Here is a 21024-nt window from a genome sequence, read left to right on the forward strand (position 1 = left end):
CGGCACCACGCACCAGGCCTACAGTGCGCCTCAGCCGGCAGGAGTCTGCCGTCTGCACAGCGATGACTGAACTGCCCGTCTGCCAAGCGCCATCTGAGCCATCCGTCTCCCCAGCGCCATCTGAGCCATCCGTCTCCCCAGCGCCATCTGAGCCATCCGTCTCCCCAGCGCCATCTGAGCCATCCGTCTGCAATGAGCCTGCAAAGCCGCCCGTCTGCCATGAGCCTGCAAAGCCGCCCGTCTGCCATGAGCCCACTGAGCCGTCCGCCAGACAGGAGCCGCTAGAGCCGCCAGCCAGACAGGAGCCGCTAGAGCCGTCCGTCAGACAGGATCTGCCAGAGCCGTCAACCAGACAGGATCTGCCAGAGCCGCCAACCAGACAGGATCTGCCAGAGCCGCCAATCAGACAGGAGCAGCCAGATCAGTCAGCCAGCCATGAGCAGCCAGATCAGACCGCCAGCCATGAGCAGCCAGATCCGTCAGCTAGCCATGAGCAGCCAGATCCGTCAGCTAGCCATGAGCAGCCAGATCCGTCAGCTAGCCATGAGCAGCCAGATCCGTCAGCTAGCCATGAGCAGCCAGATCCGTCAGTTAGCCATGAGCAGCCAGATCCGTCAGCTAGCCATGAGCAGCCAGATCCGTCAGCTAGCCATGAGCAGCCAGATCCGTCAGCTAGCCATGAGCAGCCAGATCCGTCAGCCAGCCATGAGCAGCCAGATCCGTCAGCTAGCCATGAGCAGCCAGATCCGTCAGCTAGCCATGAGCAGCCAGATCCGTCAGCTAGCCATGAGCAGCCAGATCCGTCAGCTAGCCATGAGCAGCCAGATCCGTCAGCTAGCCTTGAGCAGCCAGATCCGTCAGCTAGCCATGAGCAGCCAGATCCGTCAGCTAGCCATGAGCAGCCAGATCCGTCAGCTAGCCATGAGCAGCCAGATCCGTCAGCTAGCCATGAGCAGCCAGATACGTCAGCCAGCCATGAGCAGCCAGATACGTCAGCCAGCCATGGGCCGTCCCTCAGTCCGGAGCTGCAGTCCCTCAGTCCGGAGCTGCCATTCCTCAGTCCGGAGCTGCCATTCCTCAGTCCGGAGCTGCCCCTTACCCTGGTGCTGCCCCTTACCCTGGTGCTGCCCCTTACCCTGGTGCTGCCCCTTATCCTGGTACTGCCCCTTACCCTGGTACTGCCCCTTACCCTGGTACTGCCCCTGACCCTGGTACTGCCCCTTACCCTGGTACTGCCCCTTAGTCCGGAACTGCCCCTTAATGCAATGGGGTTAATGTGGAGGGGGGTCATTTGGAGGAAGCCCAGGAGGTGGTTAGGGACTGTGATGACGTGGGGACCACAACCAGAGCCGGAGCCGCCACCGTGGATGGAAGCCCACCCAGACCCTCCCCTAGACTGTGTAATGGTGCGCCCGGAGTTCGCACCTTAAGGGGGGGGTTATGTCACGCCATGGCCTTAGTATTCTTTGTGTTCTTTATTATTTTAGTTAGGTCAGGGTGTGACATGGGGAATGTTTGTGTGTTGTTGGTTTTGGGTGTTGTTTATGGTAAAGGGGTTGTTGGGTATAGTATATGGGTTTGTGTGGAGTACATGTGTCTAGTGTTGTCTATGTATGTTTAGTTGTCTAGGAGAGTCTATGGTTACCTGAATGAGTTCCCAATTAGAGACAGCTGATTTCGGTTGTCTCTGATTGGGAGCCTTATTTAGGGTAGCCATAGGCTCTCATTGGTTGTGGGTAATTGTCTATGTCAGAACGTTTGTAGCCTGTGTGTGTAAGTGCACAACGTTATTTAGCTTCACGGTCGTTTGTTGTTTTTGTTCGTTTTGTTAAAGTGTTTCGTGTCGTGTTTATTTTTCGTCATCTTTAAAAATAAAAGAAGATGGCTTACTTTCCAAAAGCTGCGTTTTGGTCCATCAATCCGCCACACGATCGTGACATATGTCAATATCAAATAATTTCTGTCGAGAGTAAGTCAACACGCCATTTCACTTTTTTTCAGATTTTGTTACGTTACAAAATGGGATTAGAATTTTTTGTTATTGATCTACACAAAATACTCCATAATGTCAAAGTGAAAAGAAAATTCGATACATTTTTTACAAGTTCATAAAAATTGATAAAAAAGTAATTACTCAAATATAGTGGTTGCATAAATATTCAACCCCTTTGTTTAGGCAAGCCTACATTAATAAAAAAGTAAAATTTGGCTTAACAAATCACATAAGTTAAATGGACTCACTCTGTGTGAAATAATAGGGGTTGACATGACTACCTATCCCTCTGTCCCCCATACACACAACATCTGTAAGGTCATTCAGTTAAATATTGAATTTCAAGCACAGATTCAACTACAAAGACCTCACAAAGAAAGGCAGTGATTGATAGATGGGTAACAATAACAAATCTGACATTGAATATACACTACATGGACAAAGTTATGTAGACACCCCTTAAAATGATTGGATTCGGCTATTTCAGCCACACCCGTTGCTGACAGGTGTATAAAATCGAGCACACAACCATGCAATTTCTATAGACAAATACTGGCAGTGGAATTGCCCGTACTGAAGAGCTCAGTGACTTTCAATGTGGCACTGTCATAGGATGTCACCTTCCAACAAGTCAGTTCATCAAATTTCTGACCTGCTAGAGCTGCCCCTGGTCAACTGTAAGTGCGAAGTGGAAACGTATAAGAGCAACAACGGCTCAGCCACGAAGTGGTAGACCACACAAGCTCACAGAATGGGAGTGAAGAAGCGCGTAGCACATACAAAAAGTCTGTCCTCAATTACAACACTCACTACCGAGCTTCAAACTGCCTCTGGAAGCAACGTAAGCACCAGAACTGTTTGTCGGGAGCTTCATGAAATGGATTTCCATGGCCGAGCAGCCACACACAAGCTTAAGATCACCATGCGCAATGCCAAACGTCAGCTGGAGTGGTGTAAAAGCTTGCCGTCATTGGACTCTGGAGAAGTGGAAATGTGTTCTCTGGAGTGATGAATCGAGCTTCACCACCTGGCAGTCCGACAGACAAATCTGGGTTTGGCGGATGCCAGAAGAATGCTACCTGCCCCAATGCATGGGGCATTGTGCCAACTGTAAAGTTTGGTGGAGGAGGAATAATGGTCTGGGGCTGTTTTTCATGGTTTGGGCTAGACCCCTTAGTTTCAGTGAACAGAAATCTTAATGCTACAACATAAAATGACATTCTAGATTATTCTGTGCTTCCAACTTTGTGGCAACAGTTTCAGGAAGGCCCTTTCCTGTTTCATCATGACAATGCCCCCATGCACAAAGCGAGGTCTATACAGAAATGGTTTCTCGAGATTGGTGTGGAAGAACTTGACTGGCCTGCACAGAGCCCTGACCTCAACCCCATCGAACACATTCGGGATGAATTGGAACACAGACTGCGAACCAGGCCTAATCGCCCAACATCAGTGCCCGACATCACTAATGCTCTTGTGGCTGAATGGAAGCAAGTCCCCGCAGCAATGTTCCAACATCTAGTGGAAAGCCTTCCCAGAAGAGTGGAGGCTGTTATAGCAGAAAAGGGGGGACCTACTCCATATTAACGCCCATGATTTTGGAATGAGATGTTCGACAAACAGGTGTCCACATACTTTTGGCCATGTACTGTATCTTTAAGCATGGTCAAGTTAATAATTATGCTGTGGATGATGTATTAAACAACGCAGACACATCAAATACGCAGTTGTCCGTCGCAGGACAGAAAGGAAACTGATTGATGATATCACCATACCATTTGTGATTTTTAAACAGCTCCAGAGTTCAATGGCTGTGATGGGAGAAAAATGAGGATGGATCGACAACATTGTAACATTGAAAAGAAGAATAAAAATATACAGAAATATACAAAACATGAATATGTATGCAACAAGGCACCATAGTAATACTGAAGAAGAAAAACATGGCAAAGGAATACACTTTTTTAGGCCTAGATGCAAAGCCTTATGTTTGGGGCAAATCCAACATAACACATCACTGAGTAACTGCCTCCTTATTTTCAAGCATGGTGGTGGCTGCATCGCAGTATGGGTTTGCTTGTCATTGGGCAAAGACTGGGTAGTTTTCCAGGATGAAAATAAGTAAAGATGGAGCAAAATCCTAGAGGAAAACCTTTGAGCAGGACAATAATCTACAACACAAAGACACCTCTACACTGGAGTTACTTACCAAGAACACAGTGAATCTTCTTGAGTGGCCGAGTTACAGTTTTGATTTAAATCTGCTTGAATATCTATGGCAAGTCTTAAAAATTGCTGTCTAGCCATGATCCCCAACACCTTGACACAGCTAGAAGAATTTTGAAAAGAATAATGGGCAAATATTGCACAACGCCGGTGTGCAAAGCTCTTATGAGACTTACTCAAGAAGACTCACAGCTGTAATCATTGACAAGGGTGTTTCTAACTTGTGTTGACTTTATTATATTTATATAATCAATATATATATATTTATATAATATATATAATAATAATTGGCTGTGGTTTTCTGAACATAACACGCAACCCAAATGGCGTTTTTTGTTATAAAAGTAATATTTATCGAACAAAAATAACATTTATTGTGTAACTGGGAGTCTCGTGAGTGCAAACATCCGAAGATTATCAAAGGTAAGTGATTAATTTGATTGCTTTTCTGACTTTCGTGACCATGCAAATTTGGGGCTAGCTGTTCTAGCATTGATTGATACACTCACAAAAGTTTGGATTGCTTTCGTTGCAAAGCATATTTTCAAAATCTGACACGATAGGTGGATTAACAACAAGCTAAGCTGTGTTTTGGTATATTTCATTTGTGATTGCATGATTATAAATAATTTTAGTAATATTTTGCGCCCTGCAATTCAGCGGTTGTTTAGGAAAGTGATCCCGCTAACGGGATCCGTAGCGCAGAGAAGTTAATGGATGTTGGCCCCCAGGTTGTCCTTGACAATGGAGGAAAATGGATTAAATAAAAATAATTCTTCTACAGCAAATGCTGAGGAGTACAGGAATCGTAAAAAAACTGGTTCTCAATAAATATACAATGTGTGTGCACTGTCAATGTGCCGTTCTCCAACGTTGTTGCACATTGGAAAGGAATTCATGACTCAAAGATTTTCCTAAACTTCTCTTTGTATCCAGATTCAGAAAACGTTAATGTCCTCAGAGCGGCAATACATTTTGCAGCAGTCAGAAAACATTCAAAAACCTTTTGTTAAATTGCAGAATTGCTTCCGGAATGAAATAGTATTTTTTTTTAACCTTAGGTAGTCTTTACCTGCGGCCAGAGGTAAGGAGCTGGAATTCAGGGTGGAGTGGATGGGAAGAGTCAACCGCCTTCTGGAGGACTCTGCCCAGGTAGAGAGATTATGATTCTTGCTGTTGCTGCCCCATGATTTTTCTGCAAGTCCTGACTATCTTGCCCAACCTATTTTTCTGTGCAACCTTGATATTCCCAAACCAGCAGGTCAAGCAGTAGAACAGAATGCTGTTTGAGGTCACGATGACCTCAAACAGCATGGCTGCCCAGTTCTTCACGATGACCTCAAACAGCATGGCTGCCCAGTTCTTCACGATGACCTCAAACAGCATGGCTGCCCAGTGCTTCACAATGAAGATGAAGATGACCCAGATGTTCTCATGGTTGAGGCAGACAATGATAGAAATGGACTAGCCTGCTGAGATGCTTTTGCTATGTTGCACTTCTCACAACAAAGATACTGAAGTGATTGAAGCAAACAATAGCCATGGATTGATAACAAAAGGTTTTTAGTTGACAAAGGGAAATATCAGGACCCAGAACTGGTGCTGGTTTGAGAAAAACATTGATCCAGCCGCTGCTTCGTTTTTGTCTCTTCCTCCTTCGACCATCGGTGATTCTGGTTCTTCATGTTCCCCTCCTCCTTCATAGCCAACTCAGCATACATTTCCTTTAAATACATTAGTTTGCACTCATGAAATTCCATGGCCAGTTTCTGATGCATGCTCAGCCTTGTATTTTGTCATCTGGCCCGAGTTAGTGACACAATCTTCCCTCCTGGTTGGCCTTCATCCTGTAGCGTGCTCACCTTCATCCTGTCTTATGCCCTCCAAGCTATGGGGCTCATCTGCCTCTGGAAATGATTACGTTGAAGCATTAGATGCTTCTACACCTGCATTGCTTGCTGTTTGGGATTTTAGGCTGGGTTTCTGTACAGCACTTCGAGATATTAACTGATGTACGAAGGGCTATATAAAATAAACTTGATTTGATTGGAGAACATTATTTCTTCATTTTTATTATGGGAGTTTATTAAGAGATGACAAAATGACATGTTCCCTGCAGTCCGGGGATGGCACATGTTGAATGAATGTGTCCTACCAATTAAGGTTTGGAACGGTTCCCAATCTGAACTGTAAAATGGTCATCATCGGGGATACCTTCCAAGGGTAGCTGGCTATCAATGATCCTGGTCCCCCAGCTCATTTGTCTCTGGTCTTACTGGCCACCAGTCCTGAAACGCTCCCTACGAGCAACAGCATGTCTTCTTTAAGTAGATTTGTATTTTTTTCACAGGACCGTAGAAAGACAAGACAATATAGAAATGATATTAGTAATTATGCATGATATTGTTTGTGTTACATTTCTGTCACACAAATACATTGAGGCCCCACTGTGTTGTGTTACATAAGAAAATGTACATTTTAACGTGACTCTGATTTGTAAAAGCAATAAAGCCAGTATCTTATCTGAAGTTGTTGTTGCATCCTGTATTTACTTTCAATTTAAGTTGAATTCATTTCAAATGCCAGACATTATTGTTCTTGTATTCTGTTGATGAATCATGCTGTTTGTTCTCCATAATTGGGTGGTTTGACACAATTTGCTTCAAGAGTTTTTTCCCCCCAAACTTTTCTTTTATCTCTGCCCATTGTTTGGTTTAGGTGACTTGCACCACTTACCCCAATACTCCAATTGGGTATGACACAACAAGCTTGACACATCTGTATTTGGGGAGTTTCTCCCATTCTTCTCTGCAGATCCTCTCAAGCTCTGTCAGGTTGAATGAGGAGCGTTGCTGCACAGCTATTTTCAGGTCTCTCCAGAGATGTTCGATCGGGTTCAAGTCCGGGCTCTTTCTGGCTGGGCCACTCAAGGACATTCAAAGACTTGTCCCGAAGCCACTCCAGCTCCTTTTGGAAAGTAAACCTTCACCCCAGTCTGAGGTCTTGAGCGCTCTGAAAGCAGGTTTTTATCAAAAACATCCACACCGCATGATGCTGCCACCACCATGCTTCACCGTAGGGATGGTGCAGACGTGACACTTGGCATTCAGGCCAAAGAGTTCAATCTTGGGTTCATCAGACCAGATAATCTTGTTTCTCATGGTCTGAGAGTCCTTTAGGTGCCTTTTGGAAAATTCCAAGAGGGCAGTCATGTGCCTTTTACTGAGTAGTGGTAGTGGTTTCGGGTTTCGGGTTCTTGGTCACCTCGGGTTTCGGGTTCTTGGTCACCTCCCTGAACAAGGCCCTTCTCCCCTGATAGCTCAGTTTGGCAGGGCTGCCAGCTCTAGGAAGTCTTGGTGGTTCCAAACTTCTTCCATTTAAGAATGATGGAGGCCACTGAGTTCTTGGTGACCTTAAATGCTGCAGAAATGTTTTGGTAACTTTCCCCAGATCTGTGCCTCGACACAATCCTGAATTGGAGCGCTACGGACAATTCCTTCGACCTTGGTTTTTGCTCTGACTTGCTCTAACATGCACTTTCAACTGTGGGACCTTATATAGACAGGCGATGTATTCCAATTAAGGAGCTACACATTTTATTGTGGTAACATTAGGCAAAACTTACATATAACATATTTGAAATGTTCTTGAAATCAGTGGCGCAACTTTTGTTTTTGAAGTGGTGGGGTCATAACCTGGCGGGGGGTTTGGGGTCTAATTGAATTGAAAGGCTACTGAAGTTGGGCTTGTCATTGTGTTTTTTGTCTATTTACATTGTTTTTCAATGTTTGAGTCTCAACTGCCAGGGAAGAAGACAAAGCTGCTACAGGTCAGACTCAATCTCAGAGGCACAAACATCACCATGATAACCTCCCGGGGTAAGTAAACATTTTGTCTCGTCTGTGATATTTTGGTTTAAAGACTCAGGTCACAAAAAATAAAATAAAATTGAACAAACTACCACATTACTTTTTACTAGTAATATATATATAAATATATTTTTTAGAAACATTACAAAGCATGCTCAAATTTTGTTGATGTCATTTTAGCAGGGAAAATGTTTTTGGGCTGCTAAAAAATGAGTGGCTGGTAGATATCTATCAGCTGGTGGACTAAAAAGTCAATTTTAGGCCCCCCATAATCATGGCAGCATCTACATTACTGTAGAAGTGTTAGGAAACATATTACATTCTTATTTACAATAAAAGTTACTCCAAAATGACACAACACATTATTTAACATTCATTTCTATTGGGCACAAAATAATCTGAAACACAAACAAAACAGCAAATGCATCCAACAAATGTGTAGAGTCACAAGCTTGATGTAGTCATTGCATGCTATGATTGTGGGACCAAATACTTAACCTTCTACTACTTTAATACACATACAAGTAAATTTGTCCCAATACTTTTGTCCCCCTAAAATGGGGGGACTACGTACAAAAAGTGCCGTACTTTCTAATCCAAAGTGCCGTACTTTCTAATCCAAAGTGCCGTACTTTCTAATCCAAAGTGCCGTACTTTCAAATCCAAAGTGCCGTACTTTCTAATCCAAAGTGCCGTACTTTCTAATCCAAAGTGCCGTACTTTCTAATCCAAAGTGCCGTACTTTCTAATCCAAAGTGCCGTACTTTCTAATCCAAAGTGCCGTACTTTCTAATCCAAAGTGTTGGAGTACAGAGCCAAGACAAAACAGTGTGTGACTGTCATAATAATTACGGAGGGCACTGTAGATTGGGGGAAAGGCTCTGTGATAGGGTGGCCTGTCCAGGGTGAGTACTTGTACATCAAGCTGCCTCACGCTATGGAGATAGAAGCCTATGAGCCGTTCTGGCTCACATAAGACAAAAAAAAGCTTAAATCAAACAAATGTTATTTGTCACATGCTTGGTAAACAACAGGTGTGGACTAACAGTGAAATGCTTATTTATGGGCACTTCCCAATGATGCAGAGAGGAAAAATAAATCAAATTAAAATAATAATACTAGCAATAAATACAAAATGAGTAACAATAACTTGGCTGTATACACAGAGTAGCAGTACCAAGTTGATGTGCAGGGGTATGAGGTAATTGAGGTGAATAAACTCAGTAAAAAAAGAAACGTCCTCTGTGTCAACTGCAGTTTATCAAATACTTGTTCTCCCCACTGTATATCCAGAGAGAGCCATGATTCTGTGAAACAGAGTATGTTACAATCCCTGATATCTCTCTGGAAGGAGATTCTCGCCCTGAGCTCGTCTACATATTATTATCCAGAGACTGAACATTAGAGTGTAATATACTCTGAAGCGGTGGATGGTGTGCCTGCCTCCTGAGTCGGACTAGAAGTTCACTCCGAATACCTCTTTTCCGCCGGCGGTGTTTTGGATCAGCCTCTGGAATCAGTTCAATTGCCCTGGGGCGTAGGAACAAAGGATCGTCGTATTGCTGGTGAGTTACCACTGCTCTGGTATCCAAAAGTTATTTCCGGCTGTATGTAATAACACCAAAAAATTCCTGGGCTAATAATGTAAGAAATAACACACACAAAAACGAAATACTGCAAAGTTACGTAGAAGCAGAGCTGCCCTATTTGTCGGCGCCATCTTGATTGTATCCATGCTAATGAGACTAGATCCATCACATCGTAGAACTAATCGAAGCGTCATCACAAAGCTCAGCCTGCCCCAACCCCAATGACAAGAGTGATTCACAGCCAGAGGAACCAGCAGAAACACACAGAGGATGGATGACTTCAGCGAGTGTGAGAAATAATTTACAGTTCGACAGTACACACACACTAATGTGTGAGAGAGAGAGAGAGAGAGAGAGAGAGAGAGAATAATATGATGGATGGTGAATTTGCATTTGAATTTAAGATAGAAATAGGGGTGGTGGCGGGAGAGAAGAAGAGGGAGACGAGCATAAGAGAGAGTAGGAGAGAGAGAGAAATATATGTATTATGAGCTAGAGCATGTTTATATCTAAAGCTCACAGCTTTATCTGCCACTTTGGTCAAACAGCAGGATAAATGGCCACCGGTGGACCTTAGGTCAACTGTCCAATCAGACACTTCACTGGCCCACACCATGAAGACAGCCCAGCCTGCCTGGGATAATCAGAACTTCAGACCCTTGTAATAACAAGCACCACACAACAGAGACGTGACCCTAGGCTCACATACAAGGGGAACAAATACCCATGAGCCAGATGAAGTCCTTCCTGGGTTCCTCCACCGGTCCCCATCATCCTACTCTCATCAGTAGTAAAGTAAAGTGATGTTTGAACTCTGCATGTTAAGCATTATGGCTCTGTTCAATCTGGATCGCTTAAGCTGTACAGATTGCGCAATATATATATTTTTAAAGGTCATTTTCCATGGAGTTGACATATGCAGCGTTCACCGTGAATTTGATTTTTTATAAAAAATGATTTAACTAGGCAAGTCAAGTGAATGCAGTCACCACAAACGTGGGAACATGGCCTTTAAATTTAAATCACGCTGTAAAGCTGAACTTTCGTCATAAAGATTGAATAGAGCCCTTAGTCTATCCAGTCTAAGAAGAGAATTCAGCAGGATTCCACAGAAGAAGTATTTGGAACCGAACAAAGAGAGATGATCATTATAAAAGTGCCCTCCTCCTAGTCCTACCTGAAGAGCTACAGGTAAACCTGTTCCAGCGTAAGGTAACAAGAGCTATTATCAAGTCTAATCTCCCACCACCTGCATTATACGGTGTTAGTGACAGCCATCATGACAGAGGGAGTGTAGGATTGACACTTCCCTGCTAACAGTGTCCACAGCAGGCAGAGAGGGAGGGAGAGAGAGAGGAAGTAGGAGACCACCGCAGCTAAATCTGTAGCCAACAAGGCACTTGTGGAGACAAAACACATATCCATTCACTGATGAAAATCTCTCCATAGAGAGCAAGCAGAGCAGCGCGGGCACCTTCTCCCTTGGCAGCAGCTTTTTGCCATGACTGGGTGGGCGTCTAGGGACTTATATTCCGTTCAGCTCATACTGCTGAACCTTGATTGCCCTGGGCCTCATGTCCTCTTTAAATAGATAGAAGGATCTGAGAGAGAGAGAGAAGTAAGATGGGGGGGAACAGAGTAAATGAGAGAGGGTGTGTGAAAGAAGAGCATGAATAAAAATAAGAGATCCAGGGAGAGAAACAGAGGGAGACGTGATAAAGAGATAGAATAGGAAATTAAGAAAAGCAACGGGAGTCAACAAAAAGACATGCAGTGAATCATCTTGTCTCTCCATAGTATAGTGGGCTGAGGCCGTTTACCCAACACTAACATCTTGCTTTTACTACCCCCTCTCCTCTCCCAGGGCACTTTCTAATGGAACCCCAGGCTCCCAACGGGCATAGCAACAAGCCTTCTAAAAGCGCCACAGAAACACTGCACGCCACTTTATGAAGTTCCCTGAGTTCCCGAGGCCAGGGAGGGGAAAGAGCAAGAGGTTCTCTAGCAACATTAATAACCATGCTGGGTACAGGATTAGCCGCTTATGAACTTGATTTAAGAGGTCAAATATGCTAGGGAGAAATCCGTTCCCCTCTGCCAGGATATCAATTCATTGGATATTACAGAACATTACACTATCTGCAGCAAGGCAATTACACATTTCCCCATCAGACTGTCCTGATAAACCAACAGAGATGTGTGCATGTGTAAGTTACGCATGTGCATGCATGCGTGTGTTTGTCTGAACGTGTGAATGTGTAGTAGTTAAGAATGTAGTGTTATAGAATGATCGTATTAGTAAAGGGTGTCGTTCCTGATCGGGAGAAAGTCATCTAATTGCTCCTCTAATAGCCTCTCAAACCTTCCTCTAGCCTTCCTACCTGATTCCCAAGAGTAGCTATTGTAGGATGGCTTCTGTCAAACTATCTTTCACACCTCGTATGATTTATGAGGGGGACAGGACTTCACACTAGGGTGTGAATATCACACTAATGTGACTTATGGAGGGCTAGGACGGAGGATCACAACAAGCCCTTCACACACACACACACACACACACACACACACACACACACACACACACACACACACACACCAAAAGTCATCCATAATAAACTAGTCAGATCAAAGGTGTTTACAGAACCATGTGGTTGCCAGGTGTTGTATCTAATTTAATTACTTACATTTTATTACCTCATTACCTCATAAATCATGAGGTGTGAAATACAGTTTGACAGAACAAACCCAAAATCATGTGAAGTCACATGGGTGTGAGATTCACATCCTAGTGTGAAGTCCCGCCCTCTTCATGAATCAACAAGGTGTGAAAGATTGACAGAAGCCACCTTACAACACCTACTCTTGGGGATTTAAAATCAGGAAATAACTTTCTGGTAAAAGACAAATTGGGAAATCCGTACAGGGAAAGGCTGGGAATGAATAGTATCCATGGCGGAGGGATATCTACTCATCCCTGGTGCCAACCCTCCAGATGTTCAAAAGGAGAAGCTTGGGCACAGATAACTACTTTTAATTGGTTAAGCAGTAAAATGTTAGTGCATTTGCTAATGTGTCTCCTGGGTTCCGGCTCCTCTCTAAAATCAAACCTATTAGGGGACAGTGGGATAAATTGAGCCAACCTTGTTTTTAGGAAGTCAAAATTAATAATTTGATCAAATAGTAATAATTTCATAGAGTCTGTGAAGGAAGAAACCACATGATAAAAAGTGGTAAGCAAGTTAGGCCCCAGAAAATTTTTCACCAAGTCAAATGAATGAATTGTGTTAGAGGTTTCATGATGCTTGCATCTAAACCAAAGTAGATCATTTTAAGATTGTTCTATACATTAGTTGGGGGTCTCTATAAGCTTCTATATGAGGTCCTAAACCTGGCATGAAAGTGCATCCTTGTAGCTGTGTGGGCTACTATAGTCAAAATATTTGCAAGTTGAGCCAATGGCCATGGAGCATGTTGAGCCAATAGTTGAGCCAATCCCAGGCGAAAAGCAATGCATTATCACTGGGATATGGAGGTAACAACAGGGCCTGGCCTATGTTAAAAGTGTTTTAAAAAAGTACAAAATGTTTAGGTGTTAAGCCTAATAGATGCTTAAAATTATTAAAAGACAAAAAGCGATTGTGATTGTGTTTGGCAAATAAAGACATACATGGTTTCAAGAAAGGTAGGGGTAATATTTAATTCAGAACAGAAATTTGTAGGCGGCTTACCATGTCCCCGTGGTTCAATGTACCCCATACCCGGGGTAACTCGTGCCAAGAGACAACTTCTTTTGGACAAGCTATGTTTTCCAGACTGTAAGGTTAACATGAATTCTGATTATTTGTGTCATTATTATTATTTCCAGGAATACACAACATCCTGAAATATACACTGAGCGTACATAACATGCTCTTTAAACGACATAGACTGACCAGGTGAATCCAGGTGAAAGCTATGATCCCTTATTGATGTCACTGGTTAAATCTACTTCAATCAGTGTAGATGAAGGGGAGGAGACTGGTTAAAGAAGGATTTTTAAACCTTGAGACAATTAAGACATGGATTGTGTATGTGTGTCATTCAGAAGGTGAATGGGCAAGACAAAATATGTTAATGCCTTTGAACAGGGTATGGTCATTTTGGTAACTTTCCCCAGATCTGTGCCTCGACATAATCCTGTCTCGGAGCGCTACGGACAACTCCTTCGACCTCATGGCTTGGTTTTTAGTCTGACATGCACTGTCAACTGTGGGACCTTATATAGACAGGTGTGTGCCTTTCCAAATCATGTTTAATCAATTGAATTTACCACAAGTGGACTGCAATCAAGTTGTAGAAACATCAAGGATGATCAATGGAAACAGGATGCACCTGATCTCAATTTCGAGTCTCATAGTAAAGGGTCTGAATACGTATGTAAATAAGGTATTTCTGTTTTAAGGTGATCCATTTTAGAATAAGGCTGTAACAAAATCGGGGAAAAGTCAAGGGGTCTGAATACTGCATTCGGAAAGTATTCAGTCCCCTTGACTTTTTCCACATTTTGTCACGTTACATCCTTATTCTTAAATTATTCTAAAATGGATTAAAAATAAAACATTTTACTCATCAATCTACACACAATATCTCTTAATGACAAAGCAAACACAGGTTTAAAAAAAATTATTTTTGCAAAGTTGTAAAAACAACTAAAACAGAAATACCTCTCATGCCTCAGTTGAGTCTTACATCTAATGTCACCATGAAACAGGTTGGAACAGTCTGAACACAATATTTAGAAACTCTATAAAGACCAGGGAGGGACTGAATCTTTCTACATCAGAATGATGAGAGTAAAATGGAATCCATTGACGACGACTCAGTTTCTGTCTTCATCCGACTAAGGTATTTATAAAACACAAGACCAAAGTCTAGATCTGAAGGCAGCTTTAGCCTTTAGAAAATCCACATCAAGATCCCCTAATTCTAAAAGTTAATTTGTCATAATTTATGAGATCGATTTGAACACTAAAACACAAGCTTTCCAAATACAAAGAAAAGTTCCTTGGTTTGGATAACTTTCCCTTTTGCATGTACCTAATAGCATTCATACGGGATCTATGAATGTTAAAATATATTTTCTTTCAGAGCATCATGCGTGCACTGATTTTGAGTAAACAATTATTCTCCTTTTCTACCACAGAGGGAGTTTGGGTGACAACAGGAGAGACGGGTCCTGTTCTCTGGCACAGTAGGCATTGTGCCATCCGGTACCAGACTGATTGAGGATGGTATTAAACAGCACAATGGGGACATGGGCACAACAATGCTTCTCTCCTACTCCGTAAGACAGGCAGGAAAGCTGCATGCCAATCAAACTGGAGAAATAATTATGCAAATAGGGATAGTCGAAGCAGGTTATAATTACAGAACAGAACATATGGCAATTATTACCACAATGTGATGATAGTTTTACAGTGATGCTGTAATTTCTAACTGTTGTTGACAAATATTGCAATTAAATGAGTAAAAATAGCACTGAGTGGCATTGATTGTGCTTACAAAATGTAGTAGGAGAAATGTTAACAGAAAACAATTTGTAGGTGGCTAATCTTATCAGTTTTATGGATTATCTGTCTCTTGCATTTGTGTGCATGTGGTCTGGTCCATTTTTTGCACAGTGAGCCTGTCTTAAATTGTGTTTTTTTTGCGCAAAATGATCATTATCTGGCTAATAATGTCCTGGCATGTGTTAGAAATGCCAGGGCCGATGTCGGGTCCCAGTCTGCCCAGTGTGTGTGTGTGTGTGTGTGTGTGTGTGTGTGTGTGTGTGTGTTTAACAGGTCCCGACAGTAGGTTACATTGGGCTCTCTGGGTGGGGGGGGGGGGGAGAGAGAGACCTTGAGATGAGCTTTCATTTCAAAATTCATTTTCATGTAAAATAGAGACTGAATCAGTCTATGTGCAACATCTAGTATGTTTTTTTAATGACAAGTCATTGCCCAGCTGTTGAGCAGCTGGTAGGGGTAGACAGTGACAGGGTGTCTCACCCAGAGCAGCAGAACAGCTGTATGCATCTGCACTGGCACTGCTATCGTTCCTGCTCTCCATGCGAGGAAAACACGGGAACGACCCATCAAATCCATATAAACCACAGACAGGGCTGTGTGCTTTCACAACATGAGGATTTTTCACAAGAGATTATCATTTTACGCGTATGTTTAATCATTGTAAAAGTGCCTTTTAGAGGCACGGCCGCCAAAAAACGCTCGTGTGCATCTGCGCGTTGAAGGTGGACAATGCGCATTACCAAATGTATAATGCATTCACGTTGCAGTTTTTATATCCTCGCATCAGAAGTCAAGCATATTTGCTGCACACATACAATGCAGTGACACATTAGTCATTTAAAACCTGCAATGCACATTAGATTTAGGCTAAAGTCCTCAGTCTATAAGCCTATTTTTCAGGAGAAAAGTACTGAGCCAAATAAAACAAACAACGAAAGCAAAGGACACAAAAAGACAACAAAAGTTTAGCAAAAACACACATTACCGTCTTCTTATGTAGGGACAGGCGCAGTCAATGAGCTGGTGTGTCCTTTGCACACTCGAAGACAGTACGCGCCTGACAGAAATATTGTTCCCGTTTTACACTGTCTCGAGCAAAGCCGACGGTTAGCAGGACTCCGGTGCCTTTTTATTGGCTCACCATCGCTCGCTCTGCCCTCCCTTCTTTGCCTGGGTTCGCGTGCGCAACAGCAGCGTGCGCAACAGCTTCTCCAAGGCGCTCTCACTTGACAAAGGTTAATTCATTAATTTAAAATAGCTTTATTTTACCTTTTCAACATTTACTCATCCAAATAAATTTATATTTGATATTCCACGTGCTATTTATAGGCTACTCTCACATAACGTATTTTTGGTTGGGGATTACACACCAATGCACATCAGTTAGTTGTTTCTCACAGCCAGTGTTCTCAAAATATCTCTGAAATAGCCAATTAATAATTAACAATATAGACCATCGACTGTGTATTTTTATTTCAATCAATTATTGAGTCTGAGTATCTGACAGAGCTATAAACATAGGCCAGCTAACATTGTAGGCTATGAAGTCCCCATCAACATGCAAAAATCAAAACCAATTTTTCCTTTAATTTAGCCCGGGGTGATTTTGGAATGTCTAGTCTACACAGCCGTGGAGAGCAACAGAGCGCAATTTCCATTCCAAGAATAATAAACTACAACAAATTTGTTGCCTGTGGTGATTCTCAATATCTTCTACTTCTGTCATAAATTCTACTGCACTGAACAAAAAATATGAACGCAACATGTAAAGTGTTGGTCCCATGTTTCATGAGCTGAAATAAAATATCCCAGAAATGTTCCATAAGCACAAAATGCTGATTTCTCTCAAATGTTGTGAACACATCTATTTACATCCCTGTTAGTGAACATTTCTAATTTACCACAATAATCCATCCATCTGACAGATGTGGTATATCAAGAAGCTGATTCAAAAGGCATAATTACACAGGTTCACCTTAATAAAAGGCCACCAAAATCTGTCACACAACACAATGCCACAGATGTCTCAAGTTGAGGGAGCATGCAATTGGCATGCTGCCTGCAGGAATTTCCACCAGAGCTGTTGCCAGAGAATTTAATGTTAATTTCTCTACCATAAGCCACCTCCAATGTTGTTTTAGAGAATTTGGCAGTATGTCCAACCGGTCTCACAACCGCAGACCAGGTGTATGGCGTCATGTGGGCGAGCGGTTTGCTGATGTCAACGTTGTGAACAGAGTGCCCCATGGTGGCAGTGGGGTTATGTTATGGGCAGGCATAAGCTACGGACAACAAACACAATCACATTTTATCGATGGCAATTTGACTACACAGAGATACCTTGAGATCCTGAGGCCCATTGCGTTGCCCATTTTTTTTCAGGTATCTGTAACCAACAGATGCATATCTGTATTCCCAGTCATGTGAAATCCATAGATTAGGACCTAATGAATTTATTTCCATTGACTGATTTCCTTATATGAAATGTAAGTCAGTACAGTTGGGCTCCCGTCCGGGTTAGAGTTTGGCCGGGTTAGGCCGTCATTGTAAATAAGAATTTGTTCTTAACTGGACTTTCCTAGATTAATAAAACATATTTTTTGTTGTTGTATGATGGGCTTGTATTGTTGTTCAGTATAGTTTGAAATGCGTGTTTCACATCTCATTTAGCCTCACCTGAGATTGATGTGTTTTGTCCAAATATCCAGAATCTCCACTGCCATCTTGAGGAAGTTGGAACCATGAGGTGGAGTCTGCATCTAGGGTGGCGTACAGTTCCAGATCAACCTAATGAAACCTAATGTCATCAAATGAAATGCGTCCCTAAATTCTATTCCACAATGAGAGATAATTGTGTCAGTTCTATATTACATGTCCATTTGGTAATTCCTCACCATAGCGCTGAATAAGCTCCTGACATGTTGATGTGTGCCCAAAATAAACATCATAAAAGAAAGAAACAAATATTTTATCTGTGGAAGGTAAAACATGTTAATGTGTGCGATTAGAGACAATCGAGCCATTGCGGCTTCATATATAAAGTAAATCTGACACAGACTACAACAAAAATCAAATTATTCCCCTAGAGACCTATACCTGGAAGTCAGAGTGAAATATTACTTGGTATTATGTACAGACCATTACACACTGAACAGACACTATCTGGTGTACAGTGAGAGAAGAGTCTTCCGACTGCACACACTGTGCCGCCTCGTTTGGCTTGTAATGAGAGGACACAGAGTCTGCTTCTGCAATCAGGCAACAACTATGGCCAGTATATCAGATTAACCAACTCTGTACACAATGTGCGGGAGATCAGAGGTGTTGATTGGATGTGCCCAGGCTGGTCAGTCTGCACTGCAGAGATAGGACCACAGTATACTGTCCAGTAGCCACACGGTCAACTCCACTAGAAGGTAGTTTCAGATTGGAAGTGTCCTGTCACATGTAGTGTATTAACTATTTAATACAATGTCATTACTAACGTGCCTAACTATTTTCCAGACGGAATGCTGGTCAAGCTGTTTTTTTCTCTCCAAGTCCCTGAAGTTAACATCATGGCAATTTTAATAAGTGCACTTGTGACCCTACACCCTGCATTAAATTATGTCCGAGGCTACGAATACGGCGTTTTCGCCCCCGCCCCTCCCAGAACTTCTATCTCAAAGCTAAGGATCCAAGTCACATTCTGCACGTGTTCTCTTTTTACTATAGCTTTACCAAAAAGGATGAGGCGAGTGGTTTCACCCCGCCCAGAATCTGCACACACCCTGTGAACTCTGCTTCCCAATATTGACTTGCGTGCCCGTGTCTAACTCAACCTCCTGAAAAATAGAACATGAAAACGCTAGACTGCCTGTTACGCCGTGCTTATGTTTGCTTTCTGTTACAAAAGACAAAGAACTCCGTTTGCTTGAACAAGCGGCAGCGGAGTCGTGGGGTGAGTGATCACCGAGCAGCAGCTGGAAGGACTCGGGGAGGGGAAGCGCGCGCAGCGGATCTTGCACATGTGCAGAAATCTCTGTATTTTTAGTCCAAAACGCCTGTGTTCCAGAAAATCCAGAACCGCAGCCACTCTGTTGAAGTTGAATTATCACTGTTAGTAACTCCCTAATAATAAAACTTCAATAATAGCAATAATCACACTTAAACGTAACCTCACACCCTGCACTGCTGATGCTCCCTGATTGATTAGTTCCCCTAGATCCATCATTAGTCTTCACCCTGTAGGCTAATAATCAATCACTTGTTCACAACTTAACTGTATCCAAAAGGCCTGAGGGGAAATCGATAATGCTTTTAGGTGACAGTAAAACCCTAACTAATCAATATTTGGTCAGTAAATTCCCATACACAGTGTGTCTGTGGCAACAACCAAAAACAAATACATTTTCTTCCACTCAGCTTTATTGAACTTCACATGAGTACAAGCCGATAGTTTAGAACGTTCACCATGAAACATACAAGCATTGTCTTACGTCAGGTGGCGTCAATCCTACGCAACCCTCATCCCCCAAACTGACAGTCAACGCAGACGATTGGTTACACTATCTGCCTTGAGACAATGACAGTGACAAGCAGTCAGTTGAAATATACAACCTGAATGTGTCTCCTATCAAACACGAGTGCTGCCTTAGCAACCACAGCCCATTCATCTGTTTCTTAGAATTGAACAGTCTCAGTTATGTACTGCAGTCAAAAGGCCTGATTGTGCCTCATCTTCCACAATTACCCACCGGCCATTGTGATGGGTTACTTAGAAAAGGTGTCTCAAATTTGCAGTAGTCAAATGGCAAACTCCCTTCAAGCTTAAAAATAAGTATTATAAATGTCCAACACAAACATCCACAAAAAGTGTGAAACACATTCCCTGGATATATCATTGGGAAAAGTGTTTCCACATAAGAGCGCTTCCAAAGAAAGTCAAGTCAATTCCAGTGCAAACAAACCCACAAACCAAATACACCCAAATTAAACTAGGGCTTAGCGGTTTCAAGCGTATCCATTGTATTGCCATTATAAATAGTCAAACAGTAGGAGACTAACTGTGGTTCTAACTGAAACATGTCTTTAGATAAGAGCAGGTGTGAAGTTATAATAGAGTTTCACTGCTCAACCATGTAACTCTCTCGTTGTGATACTAGAAACAGTGTATATGACCTGTATATTCTTAACAGAATTTGGTATATACGTAAACAATGCTTTACATTGATGACCTAGTTTTTACATATTTTTATTTTAAAAACAGCGTCTTCTACATTTGTAATATAATGGTTGTCAGTGTCACACACCCTGAGAACACTGAACTTAGAGGAGGAGTTTGAGCACCTGCAGCAGTTACCTTTAACCTGCAGACCCACTGAGTTCACCCAACCCAAGCCCTCACCCTGGAGCTCTAGGCTGCACACAAACCACTCTAGCCTGCCCCCTGCTGGAGGTTCCTGTCATAGCTGTCTGAAATACACTAGGTCTGAGATGGCTCTGAACGGTCGTTCTGGACCAGACATAGGTCATACAGCTCTGAGGTGAAGGCTATATGCAGGTCTCTGAGCCGTCTCAGTCCAGGAACACCTTCAGAATCAGACATGGACCCAGAACAGAAACACCACGTGAGGATATTTAAAACATACTGGATCTGCAATGGTACAAATCCACATCCATATGAGTATGCACAAACCGTCCAAAAGAACATGAACCGAGGCAAATAAAACATACCTTTGGATGGATGATGTCCTCATCATTCTGCCGGATGTTGTCATCTATGAATATGTGCTGTGACTTCCTGGTCGAAGGGGACC

General features: G+C 42.7%; 1 protein-coding gene across 3 annotated transcripts in view; it reads right to left on the reverse strand.

Annotated features, from left to right (window-relative positions):
• The window catches only part of LOC129861260 (kelch domain-containing protein 8B-like), a 242089-nt gene extending 225723 nt beyond the window's left edge, over window positions 1-16366 (reverse strand). For 2 of the 3 annotated variants that reach the window (XM_055932521.1, XM_055932519.1), the window contains exon 1: window positions 16212-16366. The gene's annotated coding sequence lies outside the window, so the exon portion shown is untranslated. Of the gene's footprint in view, window positions 1-9565; window positions 9961-16211 lie in introns of those variants that run through there. The other variant, XM_055932520.1, reaches the window with a different exon arrangement.
• Window positions 16367-21024: the final 4658 nt, after the last annotated feature.

This window comes from Salvelinus fontinalis, chromosome 8, assembly GCF_029448725.1.
Source record: "Salvelinus fontinalis isolate EN_2023a chromosome 8, ASM2944872v1, whole genome shotgun sequence".
Lineage (NCBI taxonomy): Eukaryota > Metazoa > Chordata > Actinopteri > Salmoniformes > Salmonidae > Salvelinus > Salvelinus fontinalis.